Here is a 14471-nt window from a genome sequence, read left to right as displayed (position 1 = left end):
TATTTGAGAAATCAGTCGATGCAGTAATTGACCAATTTAGCGCCACTTTCCCCAGAAAACAGAGACTCAGCCCTTTGTGCCAGTCTTGCACCCGCGCAGCTCGGTAGCAACCGAACCCCCAGGGACATCGGAGCGGGCGCTGCCGAGGGCAATTTGATGATTGGCTTGAATGGCCACGTGACCGGCGCTGGGCATTCTGTGAGACCGGATTGGCTCTCGCGGACGCTGACGGACAGGGCCGGGGCGGGCCAGAGCCCAGTCGGAGGGGCGCGCGCGGGGGCTGGCGGGGCTAAGGAGCGCGAGTGCGCGTGCGCGAGCGGCGAGGTTTTCTCCGGAGCCGTCGGAGGGAGCCGGAGCGCTTCTCTTGAGGTAAGCGATCCTCGGGTGCGTCCTCAGCCCCTCCTGAACCAACCCTGGCAAGCAGGATGGACAGGGCTGGGCGAGGGTAGGTCTGGCCTGCCCCAGGGGCCCCGCTCTGGGGAGGTTGCAGCTCAGCCCAGCTGCCCCCTCTTTGCCTCGGTTTCCCCTTTCGTGCCAGCGGATGCACCCCCATCCTCGCCACCGCGGTGACGGATTTGCCCACCTGGCAGCCCGGCCTCTGCCTTTGTCTCCCTGCGGGAGGGGAAGCTGCCCGCGGCCCCCTCCCCAGGTGGCGGCGGGGCGGGAGCGGCGGCTGGCTCTGGACCTGGGCTGGGGGAGGCGGCTCCGCGCGGCGGGACCCGTGACGGGGGCGAAGGGGGAAGCGTGGTGTCACTTCTGCCGAAGCCCTGGGCTCCGAATTAATCCGGCGGCTGCGAGCGGAGCCGAATTCCGAACGCAGCTGTGTGGGGAGTCCTCCTGCCTCGGTGCGCCAGTGGGGGCGTCGTGGGGACCCGGCCGCCGGAGGAGCTGCCCTGCCCGCCGGCCCCGCGCGCCGCGCTCGCCCCAGAGTTCGCCGAAACCTAGCGCTCCAAGTCTGCTGGAGGAAGCCAGAGATCCGTTCAGAGGCTCAAGAAAGAAAAAAAAAATTTTTTTTTTTTTTTTTTTTAAAACAGTTCGGCACCGGTGGAGCAGGTCTCAATCACAGGCTGCAAAAAATTTTCCAGCTACTGTAGAGCGCGACTGATGGCTGGTAAATGGTGAGGAGGGAAATGCCTGCAGTGAACTGCAGACTAGACCATCACACTGGAATTCTTCAAGAAGATAAGGGGGAGGGTGGTAATTTCTAGGGCTGCCGGAGTGGGTGCTTATTTTCAACATGTTAATGGGCTGTAGGGAGAGGGAAGGCGCGGTCTAAGTTGAACCTATTTAGACCTCCTTAATTCCTTGGAAAGTGTGTTTTAAAAAGACCATTTGGTTGTCAGTAGAGTGGGGTGTATGTGTGGGGGGGCGGCGAGTGTCTTCTTTAAAGCATACTTTAAAAGGGGGAGGGTGTGTCCAGGAGTTTAAGAGCTGATTAAACTGGGCGAGATGCCTCATGCCTTACCTCCATTTCTCCAGGTCCAGAACAGCCAGGGCATACCGTACATCTTTAGTGTCACAAACAATCCCTCCGGTTTTCTCTTGGTTAATTTGGTGGAGGTACCTGGAAATCTGCTCATTAAGAAATGGTTCACCCAATGGTGATTATGAAGACTTTATTATATTTGGAGTGTCACTGTAATTCTTGCAGAACTTATCTGTATGAAATGAACAAGAATCTCTACTTGACTGGGAGATACCCTGGTAGCGCTTCAAAGCTCATGTAGTACTCTGTTCCCTATATTGTAAGTTGTGTTTCTTTAGGAAACAATCTGATATTCGGATGTCTAAAACACACTCCATATCTGTGAAATGTCTACATTCACTGAGAAATCATTTTACGAGCGAAGTTCTTTTTTTTTTTGGAGGTAATACTTGTTAGGGGAACTCAAATTCAGGTTTGTCAGCAGTAGTGAGTCAGCTTGGGTGGTTTTCTGAGATGAAGAAAGTAAAAGAAGTTGCTGTGAAGCCCACTGGGAATGTCACAAATAACCCTAGCAAAGTGAAATACCAGTTGTCACCCAATAGATGGGAACACAAATTAATGGGAATAAGTTCAAATTTTATCAGTGATTATTTTTTTGAACTGGTAGGTAGTGAGGAAGAAAGGATTTTGAGGGTGTGGTAGGTGGCACAATTTATTACTTTTAGAGAAAAATTGTAATCTTGTTTATAAACTACACAGAAGGCTTGTACTGTTTGTTTAGGCTGTGGCAGGGAAGTAGGGGGTCTGAAAAGGTTGAGAAACAAGAATTAGGTGATGTGGACCAACTGGATAATTGGCACACTTAGATCAACTTGATGAAAGGTATCTCAGTGACCCATAGGACTAGGTTTTATCCTTTGATTCAATAAAAGCTCAGTAGTTTTGTTCTCAAGGCAGCAGCAAAATCATTTCCTCTCTGTCATTTCTGTCCCCTGGGTCAGGGACAGGGAAGATGAGAGAGATTAGAAGCCAACCTGTATGGCTCAGCAGTCATGTCCTTTGAGGAGGATCTGTGTCACATTGTGTAAATCTAAGAGCCTTCCCTGAAAGACGTCAGAGCACCTTCCTTACCGTTTGGTGTGTGGTAGAAGATAAAACTGAGCGGCACTGCCACAGGTGGGGACACTGGGTGAGATAATCTGATAGGAAGCACTGGGGAAAAGGAGAGCCAGGAAATGTTTAATTCAGTGTCTGTGCTGCTTGCCTTTGGAGCCTCAAGGTGGCATTTCCAGGCAGTGCTGCTTCATTATTGGCTAACCTAACTGGGCTTTTTATGGCTACCAGAGGACCTGCAGTTCTTGTGAGGAGGCTGCTGTGGAAGCTGCCTGACTCAGGCTGTATGCTTCAGTTAGGTTATAATGTGCTCTGGAAAAGAAAGCCTCACAAAGGCACAAATCTGGGTTAGCATTCTTTGAGGTCCTGGGCACCTGTCCTCTGCAGGCTTCCCAAAACAAATTGTACCCTCCCTACCAGTAGATGGCGCTGCTGTCCCTGGGAATTCCTTGAGGAACTGCTCCTCGTAGCCCTCAAACTGGCGGTGTCGAGCCTCTAGTCTCAAAGTTTTGAAGACTGTGTCAGCTGTCCAAGAGAATCTCAAAGAAAATAGTGTAGATAGACATAACTATGTAAGGCAGGAATAATGTGCATTGTGGAGAATGAGATGCGATTGCAGTTACTTTGCATGTATGTTTCTGAGGGGAGGAGGCAGTATACTGGCAAGTGTCAGCATAATATTTAAAGATATTTGGAAAACATGTGGTTGGTTAACTAAATATGAGGTGTTACTATAATTTGTTCAGTTTTCCCAACAACTTCCATTGTTTCTAGCAACTGGCCTATAAAGCTACTCTACACGTGGTTAGAGCCATGAAAATAAACACAAGTGACTTTAAAATCTGATTAGTATCAATAGTTGGGCTTTCTAAAAATAGCAGTAAGAGTACTAACACAAATAATGTTGATTAACTACCATCTCCAGAGATAACCATAGAGAATAGGTCAAAATTTTAACTAGTGTTTCTAGTGTTTCTTTGACTAGTCTGGACAATTCTTTGAGATGGATGTGGACATAAGATTTGAAGGAGGTGGGTACTTTTGTCAGTAGTGGGTAGATCATAGAAGGCTTCAGCTGTGACCATGTTTGAGATGCAGTGTACTGTGGCCTCTGGATGCCATCTCTCCATGTGCGGTTGCATCTCATGGTTTAGCTCATTTGAGGCTTATTCTTGTCTCTCGCAAGTGAACAAATGAGCTAGGTTTTAGAACCTGTGCCAAGTCCTAAACTTGCACGGGTGCTAGACTGTCAGTCACAATAGTCCATTAACATTGCCTTATTATGGGACCACAAATAAATCCCTTTACCTTTCTAATGCTCATTTTTCTCACCTGTTTACTGGGTTTGGCAAGATTAGTGTGTTTTAAAATTCTTCTCAGGTCCGTAGTTCTATGGCCAGGTGATCCTCATAAAGCATGCCTGAAGTCTCAGGAAAATTCTCATTTAGAAGCTATTTTCATATTGTGAACTCAGGGTAGAAAGAAATCTTGCTAAATGTATTTCCAGAGAAATACTTGTGCATTGTCTTAAGATACTAATAGTTCAGGGTTAGAAGAAATTCTACAGATGGCCTAATTAAACCTCACTTTTTCAGAAGGTTTTTTTTTTTATGTATTTGGTACAGGGTCTCACAATGCAGCTGGGACTCATAGTGATCTTTCTGTTTTCAGCCTCCCCAGTGCTGGGATTACAGGTGTGTGCCACCATGCCCAGTCTCAGTGGCTGGCTGGTGTGGCATGTGGTGTCAGGGATCAAACCCCAGTCCCTGTGTTTGCCTAAGCAGGTGCTTAGTCTGCTGAGCTATCTTGCCGGCCCTTTTAGGGAGTTTTGACTCACTGCTGAGTGGTTTAGCCAAGCTAATAGAGTTGCTTAGTGGTAGAGAATTCATTGAAAGGCAAGGACTCAAACTCCGGACTCAGAGTAGTCTTTTCTTCACCCGTGTTGACTCCTTCACCTGCCATCAGGGCACAGGAAATGCTGTGCCTACGGGGCTGGGCCAAGAAAGTTCTCTGAGGAATTCCTTGATGTCGGCTTTTATAGCCACAGCATGAATAGCTTTAGTGTAGTCCAACTTTTCTTTGCAGCTGTTTTCTTCACTGACTGACCTTGAGCAGGGTTCTTTAGTGTGTATCTCTGAGTGTTAAAAACTTTTCTTCATTCTGTTGTTTGTAAGAAAAATTTTTATCATCCTAAAATAGTCATTTCCCAATCAGATATTCTTACATTGGGTCCATAGACTCCCTGAGTCTGGATCGGAATTTGCATATAATTTATTTCCCTTATAATTTTACCTATTTTATCTTTTATACATTAACGCTTGATTGGGTCCTTAGGCTTCAGTAGCCTACCAGAGGAGTCTGTGGCATAAAAATAAGGGAAGAATTCTAGGTCAGGTTCTGGAAAATTGTCAAGATGAGAAAATTCTTGATTGAGGAACTAATGACATCATGGTAGGTTTGAGGACAGAGTATAGACATATGCCTTTGAAAGTTCTTAGGAACATTTTACCTTCATTAAAATGTTTAAAATTGCTTACCAAACTAAGAGACTAAGAATAGCATGTTAGCCATTTTAAATAATGTATATGTATGCATTGATTTCCATTTATTGTTCCTTGCTCAGTAAGTACTTTCCTAATTCCACTAGAACTTTCGCTTTATTTTATCGGTGATGAGTACATACTAAAAGGCTCCCATCTCCCACACTCTTAATTTTATTTCCATATATCCATTGCTTTCTGATTTATGACTTGGAGTTTTGCTTCTGCTGTGCTACATCTCATGTTCTACTATAAACACTTAGGACCACTGTGATCTCAGAGATACAAAATAATTTACATACTAAGGATTTAAAGAAATTCTTTAGGTTACTTTATTTGTAAAGTAATAAAGGTGTACTATGGGAAACTGTTGTGTCTTCTTGACTAATCATTTGTTTCCCTTCACTGTTTGTAATTCCAAGTTTTCTCTTTTTTACAATTATCCTTAAGTAGGAGTGACTCAGAGTTTGTATATATTGGAAGTAAAACTTCTTGCTTTTGCCAGAAGACATTTAGAAGTTATTTTGTGTTCCATTCTTATTTCTGACATATGAAAAATAACTTTGGAGGAGATTCATTGCATTATAAAGGACGGGTACTTGAAATATCTCTTGATTAGTGTTTTTTGATACGTTGCCTATAGTTGGTGTGGCAATGACCAATGCTGGTAGGTATGATTTGGTGCCATTAGAACTATAGTAATATCTCTTCTGTTTTAGCAGAAGAATAAAATTATCTTCTTTATAAGGTTATTGAATGAATTCATGTAATGTTAAATTTCTAGAGGTTAGTCCCAGAATATTGTTAAATTATTGTGAAAGTTGGGAGGGAAGTGGCACGATCTACTACTCTTGAGTTTATTTCTTTGTCTAAAAATTAGAAAAGAAAATAGTGACCACTTAAATTCTTTTTTGCACCAAAATCTTATAACCCTATGAAATTCTATGTGGTATCTTGACTGTATTTTTAAAATGCTGGCTGGTTGGGAACTTGTTTGTAATCAGAGTTAGTGCTTTCGATCAGTTAGCTAAACTTAATACACCAATTAAAATGTTTCTACAAAAAAAAAGTCAGTGGGGCCAGAGAGATGGCTCAGTGGAATAAGTGCTTCCTTGGCAAGTGCAAGGGCCTGAGTTCAATCTCTGGTTCTGCCAAAAAATAAAAATAAGATAAAATAAAGTATTTCTACATATGATGAGAATGTTTACAATTTAAATTTTAGAACTTGTTTTGGATGTGATTATATGTACAAAAATTGTATAACACTGTGCTCATGCTAAGAACCAACATGACAGAATTATTGAAATAAATGTGCTGTGAGGAATGGAAAATATGGTGCAGGTGTATGGGTCATGATAAATTGTGATTAGTCTTTTAAGTTCTTTCAAAAACCAAGTCAATTCTTTTAAAATAAGTTGTGATTCCTTTACAAAAAAAAAAAAAGTTAGTGCTAATATACAAGTTGTTTCTATCTTCAGATAACTGTGTAAAGTTTATAAAAATTTTCTCTAATCTCTGATCTCTTTTTCCACTCAGTTGGATCGCAGGCCCACACCACACATAAGGCCTGGAAGCATATTAAAAACACAGAACCTCAGGCCTCTCCCAAACTATAAGTCAGAATCTGCATTTTATCAAGATGCTTAGAAGATATACTTGCACCTGCCTCCCTCATAAGCTCAACATAAGAGTCAAAATGAAGCAAAGAAATACTTCTCTTGCTTCATTTTGAGTCTTATGTTAGCTTTATGAGGGAAGCAGGGCATTTTATAGATGTGGAGATTGAGACTCAGGGTTGTTCAGTAACAAAGTCATGATTATTTGCTGATCTGTCACCCAGGATTCCCTACTCTAAACCTAATGCTGTCTTCTTGGTTGGGCTGGCAGAAGTCAGCCTTATCAAGAGTGCTAGCTGGCAATCCCATGGGACAGTTGTGGTTATATGATTGTGTTTTAGCCTGCCAACGGCATGTGACAGGAAGCGAGAAAATGTTGTGGGCCACTTTTGGGAGAAAAAGTGCACATGCCGGAGCGTGCACACACACCCCACCCAGGCAAGTTCCTTCATGCTGTATTCCATTTCCAGATGGCTGGAGTGGAAAGGATCCCTAAGGAAACCTTAAAGATTAGTTTTAAAGATGCAGAATGTGGCATCAGGGCAACCCCACTGACGGACCTTCCACCTGTCTGGTGTACATTCAGGAGCCAGAAATGAACTGTTGTCCAGCTTGAGCCGTTATAGAAGTTTGGGTCTCTGTATTAAGCACTTTGTCTAGTCTAACAAATTAACTTAAACAGTGGCTTGAGCCTTGAAGTTCTAAGTCCCTTAGCCTAAAGCATTCATCTTTTTGTTTTTGGCAGTTGGTGATTGAGCAGTTGTGGTCCAGCATGCAGAGGTGAGGGAGAGGCACACAGCAACGGAGCTGATGGGTGACGAGGATGTAAGTGCATGGGAAGGCTTCCACACCCTCGACTCCAGGGTAAGGCGAAGGCATTCCCTGCCACTGTTTTTCTGGCTTTGTCTCACCGGCCTCTTGGAGTCAGTAAAATGGGATGCCCAGTCTGTTCAAGGCTCCCAAAGGTTTACTGATTTGGCTCATAGATCCCATGTAAATTAGCGAGTACAAAGAAAGCTGTAATGAAGGTGATGGGGTGGATTCTATGCATGGAAATAGCTTCACTAAGGAATTGTAATGAATTTGCAAAGGATATAATTCATATGGAAAATGTTGTTGGGCCTTGTGCAACTGCACTGTGAAAGCACTGGGACCTGCTTGCCTTTTTATTGAGGTCATATCATATTGTTAGCCTTGCTGCCTCCTGTTTTTCTTTCTCACTGTTTCCCTCCTCCATGGATGACTCTTTTTATTTATTTATTTATTTATTTTTTCTGTATTTTAGGGAAGGGTCCACAGGGTGTTCAGGGTCTCAGTACTAAATCGGACTCCTAGTGATTCGCCTGTTTACAGCCTCCCAAGAGCTGGGATTACAGGTGCACGCCACCATGCCCAGTCTCAATTGCTGTCTCAGCACACCCTAGGGGAGGGGCCCGCATGGCAGGATCAGGGATAGATGACTCAACTTTTCCTTTACTAATCACTTATTTAAATGAGGAAAATTCCTTGACGAGGTATTTTGAAGTTGCCTGGCTTGGTGGATAAGAGCAATAACAAAGTGTGTGGCTCAACCCTTTCCATTTTATTTCATCCAGCGTCACAGGAAGTCATATGCCTATTCACTCCCCATCTGTGTGTAGAAACTGTAAGTGCTGGGAGCATTCCAAAGCTACCTTTGAGTTTGTGTTTGTGCCTAAGATTTTCAACACCACCAGGAGAAATTTACTGTCTGTGCACCCTTCTCAGAATGCAGGTGGGGGGCTGAAAAGGAGAGGTGGAGTGGACATCAGTTCTTTTCAACTTACAGAGATTAAGCTAGACCCCTTAAAGAGAAAAATCAAGGTTAATGTTAATGTAAGCAGAAGTAAGGAAGATTAAGAAAGAGGGGCATGTGTTTAAGAAAAAAGTACACTGCTGAAATGCTGGATGGAAGTGGTTTAAGTGGCCAAGTTCAATACTGTGGAGCCCTTCCTAGATAATGCCCCATTACCCTAGCTCAGACAGAGGGCACCCAGAAAGATTGATGTACTTAGGTGCCTCATGTGGCTCAGTAATGAGTACAATTTACTGGACAAAATAGACAATTAAGGGCTGAAGATCTCTGGAGATTCCCATAAATATACATCTTTATTGCTCTGCAGTGATGTACATGCTTGAGGAGAAGCAAAACAGGCAGAGGCAGCTGCAGGCGTAGTCCAGGTGAGCAGCCAGCCCAGTGCAGACCATCCCTTGGGGTCTGAAGGTTGCAAATGAGAGGAGTTGGTCTTTGCTAGTTTTTCTTATTATAAGAAACGACTTGGGTTTTGCTGGCTTCTCTCAGTTTCCTCTCTAGCCCCCTATGTCTTCAATTTCAAAAATAAAAAGTACATCATGCAAGAAATAGACTTTACTTGCATTTTTGTATATAAATAATTACATAGAGACCAAATTACAGTAGAGAGGAAACCATTCCTTATTGATAAGGTCAAAAGAAAATAGTGCTAGAGATGCCAGTGTATCAGGGTTTCTCAGTGTTGGAAATATTTTGAATCAGGTAATTGCGTAGGTTGTCCTGTGCCTTCTAGGATGTTTAGCATTGTTCCTAGCCTCTACCCTTAGATGTTCCTACCTCCCACAACAATTATAGCTATCAAAAATATCTCCAGACATTGCTGAATGTTTCCTTGGAGACCAAGTTGCCCCTGGTTGGTGACCATAGTTGAAGGAGTACAGTGATTTTATCTTTCTCTGAGTTTCTCCAGGACTTTATTGTAATCATTTACCCTCATTCCTACCTTAAGTTTTCCTACATGTAACACAGACATTTCTTAATAAATCAATAACCCAAGGAGGTAACGTCTGTAATACTGTGTGACCACTTGGAGATGCCATAAATGTCTCCAGTAATGGTCTCCCAAAATTTGCAGGGCTGGATAATTACTCCTATTCCTGCAGTGGTAGTAATTGGGAACAGTGGGAATTTGAGAAAGGGCAAAGGGTTAGTAGTGAGGGAAATAATAAATAGGACTTGAATCTGAGTTCATTTTGAAGGTTTCTGGTTCACTGTAACTGTATACTGTAGATTAAGGCTTGCCTTCCTAAAGTTAAAAGGAAGAATGGATGAGGCAGATGGAAGGCTGTTCAGAGGAGCAGTCAAGCAAACCACATTTGACAGGATGATCTCTCAATCTTAAAGTGAGTCATGCATTGTTAAAACAAAAAACATAAAGGAGTAATCACTGAAAGAAAAATATCTTCCCAAATAACTGCTGATCTAGACAAATTTTTATAAATCGTAAAAGAAAGACCAGAGAATGATTAGAAAACATGCATTGATTACAGAACCCTTATGATTTTTTCCTTTCTTTGGGAATGTGAGAGTGGTTTATCTTCAATATGCGCTCTTAGAGTGGAAAATAAAGTGCCTTTAATGTGGTGGTTTAATTTTTTTTCTTTTGATCTTTTATTTATTTGGTACAGGGTTTCACTATGCAGCTCAGATTTGGAGTGATCCTCCCATCTTAGCCTCCCCAGTGCTGGGATTACAGGCGTGTGCCACCATGCCAGGTTTTGGTGGCTGGCTTGGTGTGGGGCTGGCATGGCATGTGGTACTGGGGATCAAACCCGGGTCCCTGCACTTGCCAGGCAGGTGCTTAGACCCCTGAGCTATATCTCCTTGCCTCCCTTTTTTTCTTCACTATTCTTCCAGTACTACATATTGAAATGGTGAAGGTTATGACTATGACCTAGACCTGAGGTAATCTATGTTATTTTAATAGAGAGGCTCAACTCAACTCTGAAAGGGATGGTGAAGGGATTAGATGCAAACTGTCCCGGCGGGTTTGAGTTCTTCCTCCTGAGATTCTGGTCCCAGTGATTATTAGCCCTGCTTACAAAATTTGCATTGGCTGGACTGTAGCTGGGATCTAAGATGTGGAGAAAACATTATAAATAACCTTGTTTATTTGCATTCTGCCACGTACTAATAATCCACTGTGTTAAGTAAAACTTGTAACCATACTTGAGGATTCTGCGTGCCTTGGAGAAAGAGACATTCTGTGTGGAAAGGTGGCAAGTGAGAGAAGCTTTGCTTTGGTAGGAGTAGGCTTATGTTTGCGGCTGAAGTTTTATTCTAGTCCAGTAGAAAAAGTACACTCCTTGGAATAATAGCATCAGAATTACTGGGTGTTTGTTAGAAATTTACAGACCTACTGCATCAGAATCTCAGTAATAACTGCGTAAAAATTTGTGTTTTATCACGATCCCTAGGCATTTCTGATAGGTGCTGAAATTGGAGAACTATTACTTTATAATGATTTCTGATATAGTGATAGCAAATTGTGTGTGTTTGTTATGGGAAGATACTGAGAAAGTATTTTCCCAAGTGATCAGTATGTTTTATGCATTTTTGTGATAGCATCTTGAGTCATTTTCTCAAACCATGCTCTGAACCTTTTCCTGTATTATGTGACTACTAATCACATGTGGCTATTTTTATTTAAACTAATTGAAATTAAAATTCAGTTCTTCATGTGCACTAGCCTATTTCAAATGCTGTATCATCATGTATCTGTAACTGGCTTCCATTTGGATAGCAGAGACAGCCAGCCTGCTCATCATCAGCAAAACGTCTGCTGGATGGCACGGCTTTAGTCTGTAAAGATTTCTGTTCCCCAGAACATTGGCGGTGATTGTGTACTTTTGTTATAACAAGACCTCAGGTCATTTAAATAAAAGTATTTTCAAAGACTTCCATCCTGGAAGACTTTTACCCTGTGAATATAATCTTACTGACCTTTTTACCTGGCTGCAGTGTCTTTCTGCTACAGAAAGTGCCATGGGTCTATTTGACATAATCAAATGCACCATCTCTAAAATATGTGCGCTTTAATCCAAGGCAACTGAGCTGTCACTTGCCATTTGGTCCTCCCACGCCCTGTCCCTCAGTGGCAAGGCTTGTGTGGACAGGAAGTCTCCTTTGATATTGCCTAGAGCTTTATGAGGAGTCTGGAAGAAACAACAAGAGAATTCTCACCTCTCCTCCTCTAAGACCTTACTTGGCTCAAAGAAGTGTTTCATTACAGAGTATTAATTCATAAGCTTAACCTCTGAGGAGTTATCCTTTAAAGAATTATGTCTCTGTAGCAAATTTTCAACAGCACTATTATAGCTAAGATTTGGTAATTAGGCCTTTTATCAAGTTGGAAGAATTTTCAGTTGATATGATTTATTATTTCCAATATTAGTCACTTAGGAATTATCCTTATTGGAACAAACAAAAATATAAGGAAATAAAGACACTCTTTAAAGGACAACTTAAGGTGGGCATGGTGGTGTACATCTGTAATGCCAGCACTTGGGAAACTGAGGCACAAGGATCATGAATTTCAGCCCAGCTGTGCTATGCAGTAAGACACTGTCTCAACACCAAAATAATGGGTATAATAATGTAAAGCTAACTGAGCCCAAAACTGTTTTGCATGGTAGAAGGAATGAGAATAAAGAGTTGATTTAGATTAATATCCTTGATAGCCTTAACTCAATTGATTCACTTCTGATGGGGTACCATGCTGCCTTCTTTTTCTGTTGTGTGTGTGTATGTGTGTCTGTAGAGGGGGATGGTGTTTGTTATGCTGGACTCAGACTCCTATGTTTAAGTGGTCCTCTTGCCTCAATCTCCTGTTCTCCCAAGCACATACTACCATGTCAGGCTCTCATTTCCTTTTTTTTTTTTTTTACAAAAGTACTGTGTGTGTGTGTGTGTGTGTGTGTGTGTGTAAATCATGAGAGATATAGAGCTTTCCATGCTCCTACATATGCATATCCTTCCCCATTATCAACGTACCCCACTGGAATAGCATATTTGTTATAATTGTATAGTCTATATTAGCACAGCATAATCTTCCCAAGGCCATAGTTTACATGGTAGTTCACTCTCAGTGCTGCGCGTATTTGTATTTGGACCCATATATAAGGACATATGTCCACCAATGTGACATCATAATGCTGCCCTAAAAATTCTGTTTTGTCTGTTTATATTTATCTTCCTTCTTGTTCCCCACCAAACCTATTGAAACCACTGATTTTTAAAAATAATTTTCATAGTTTTGCTTTCTCCAAAATTTCGTGTAGTTGGAATCATATAGTATGTGGTCTTTTTGATTGGCACCTTTCACTTAGTAATATGCATTTTAAAGTTCCTCCATGCGTTTTTATTTGAGAGCTCTTTTGCTTTTAGTACTGAGTAATGTTCCATTATCTAGCTGTCCCAATGTCCCACGATTTAGCCCTCCACCTGCTGAAGGGTTTCTTGGGTGCTGTCAAGTTTTGAGTTATGAATCAAGCTATTGTAAACGTCTGCATGCAACTTTTTGTGTGGAAATGAATGTTCACCTTTTTTCGATGGGCACCGGGGAGCACGACTGCTGGATCACATGGTAAGAGCAAGTGTGTTTCATAAGAAACTGCCAAACTGCCTTCTGTCTGTAGCATCTTGTGTTCCCACCAGCAATAAGAGTTGCATTGCTTTGCATCCTTACTAGCATTTGTTGTCAGTATTCTGCAATTTGGCTATTCTAATAGTATGTAACGGTATCTTGTTTTAATTTGAATTTTCCTGTTACTATATGACATAGAACACCATAGTGTGCTTAAGATTTATCCGTCTTTTTTTATGAGGGTTGTGGCCCACTTTTTAAAGTTAGGTTGGTGGTTTTCTTTTAAATTTTAAGAGGTTTTTGTTATATAGTTTATATAGCAGTCTTTTATAATATATTCCTTCTCTAGATATTTTATTACGTTCTCTGTGTTGGCTTTTCATTCTCTTAACAGTGCATTTCAGAGAGCAGAAAATTTTAATTTTAATGAAGTCCGAGTTACTAGTTATTTCCTTTATGAATAAGCCTTTGGCAGTGGTCTAATAACTTATTGCCATACATATGATTGTCTGGGTATTCTCCTATCTTCTATAGTGTCATTGTTCTGTGTTCTACATGTAGGTCTGAGATTCATTCTGTAAAGGGTATATAGTCTGGGCTCAGATTCTTTTTTGGGGGGAAGCAGATATCTGGTTGTTTTCATTTCCTTTGTTGGACTCTTAGCTCCATTGTATTTCATCTGTTACTTTGTCAAACATTAGTTGACCACTATATATGGTTCTCTTTGTGGTCTCTAGTCTGTTCTATTGTTATACATATTTTTCTGCTCTTTCACTAATGTCACACACAGACAGTGATGTCATCTTCTAACAAAGATATTTATATTTCCTTCTTCCCAATCTATTCTTTTCTTGTCTTACTGATTTGGGATTTCCAGTACAATGTTCAATGATGTTGGTGCTAAGAACATCCTTATCTTATTCTTGATCTTAGTGGGAAAGCTAGTTGCTTACTAGTAAGTATGATATTAGCTGTAAGTATAATATTTTGTGTGTCCCCGTCTCTTCAGTTTGCCTTTCCTACCTAGTTTTGTCTGCCTTGAATGTTGGAGGGACCCAGTTTTCTCAACAGATTTTCTGCTAGCATTGCTGTGAAATGATTCATTGTTGTGTTAAAGTTTCCTGTCCACTGTAGGATGTTTAGCATGTGGTCACTAAATGCCTGAATTACTCTAAGCAAATAGCTGTATCCAGCAAGGTATCTCCACACATATTTAAATACAGTGAGAATAAAACTGCTAAAGAGATGAGTTTGGGGTGTGTGTGCGTGTGTGTGTGTGTGTGTTGGGAGAGGAGTAAATAGAATTGGAGTGAAAGAGTGGTCTGTTGGACATCATGGAGACAAGACCTATCTTAGGAGC

At 41.6% G+C, this 14471-nt stretch overlaps 1 protein-coding gene across 7 annotated transcripts in view; it reads left to right on the top strand.

Annotated features, from left to right (window-relative positions):
• The first annotated feature begins 284 nt into the window (after positions 1-284).
• Positions 285-14471, top strand: part of Tmem108 (transmembrane protein 108) — a 352139-nt gene continuing 337952 nt past the window's right edge. For 4 of the 7 annotated variants that reach the window (XM_023706966.1, XM_023706956.1, XM_023706953.1 and 1 more), the window contains exons 1-2: positions 285-369; positions 7441-7559. The gene's annotated coding sequence lies outside the window, so the exon portion shown is untranslated. Of the gene's footprint in view, positions 446-1034; positions 1119-7440; positions 7560-14471 lie in introns of all 7 variants that reach the window. The other 3 variants (XM_023706964.1, XM_023706962.1, XM_023706963.1) reach the window with 3 other exon arrangements.

Source organism: Octodon degus, unplaced genomic scaffold (assembly GCF_000260255.1).
Source record: "Octodon degus isolate 3935 unplaced genomic scaffold, OctDeg1.0 scaffold00008, whole genome shotgun sequence".
NCBI lineage: Eukaryota > Metazoa > Chordata > Mammalia > Rodentia > Octodontidae > Octodon > Octodon degus.
Note: the sequence above shows the minus strand (reverse complement) of the source record. Positions and strands in the feature narration are given on the sequence as shown.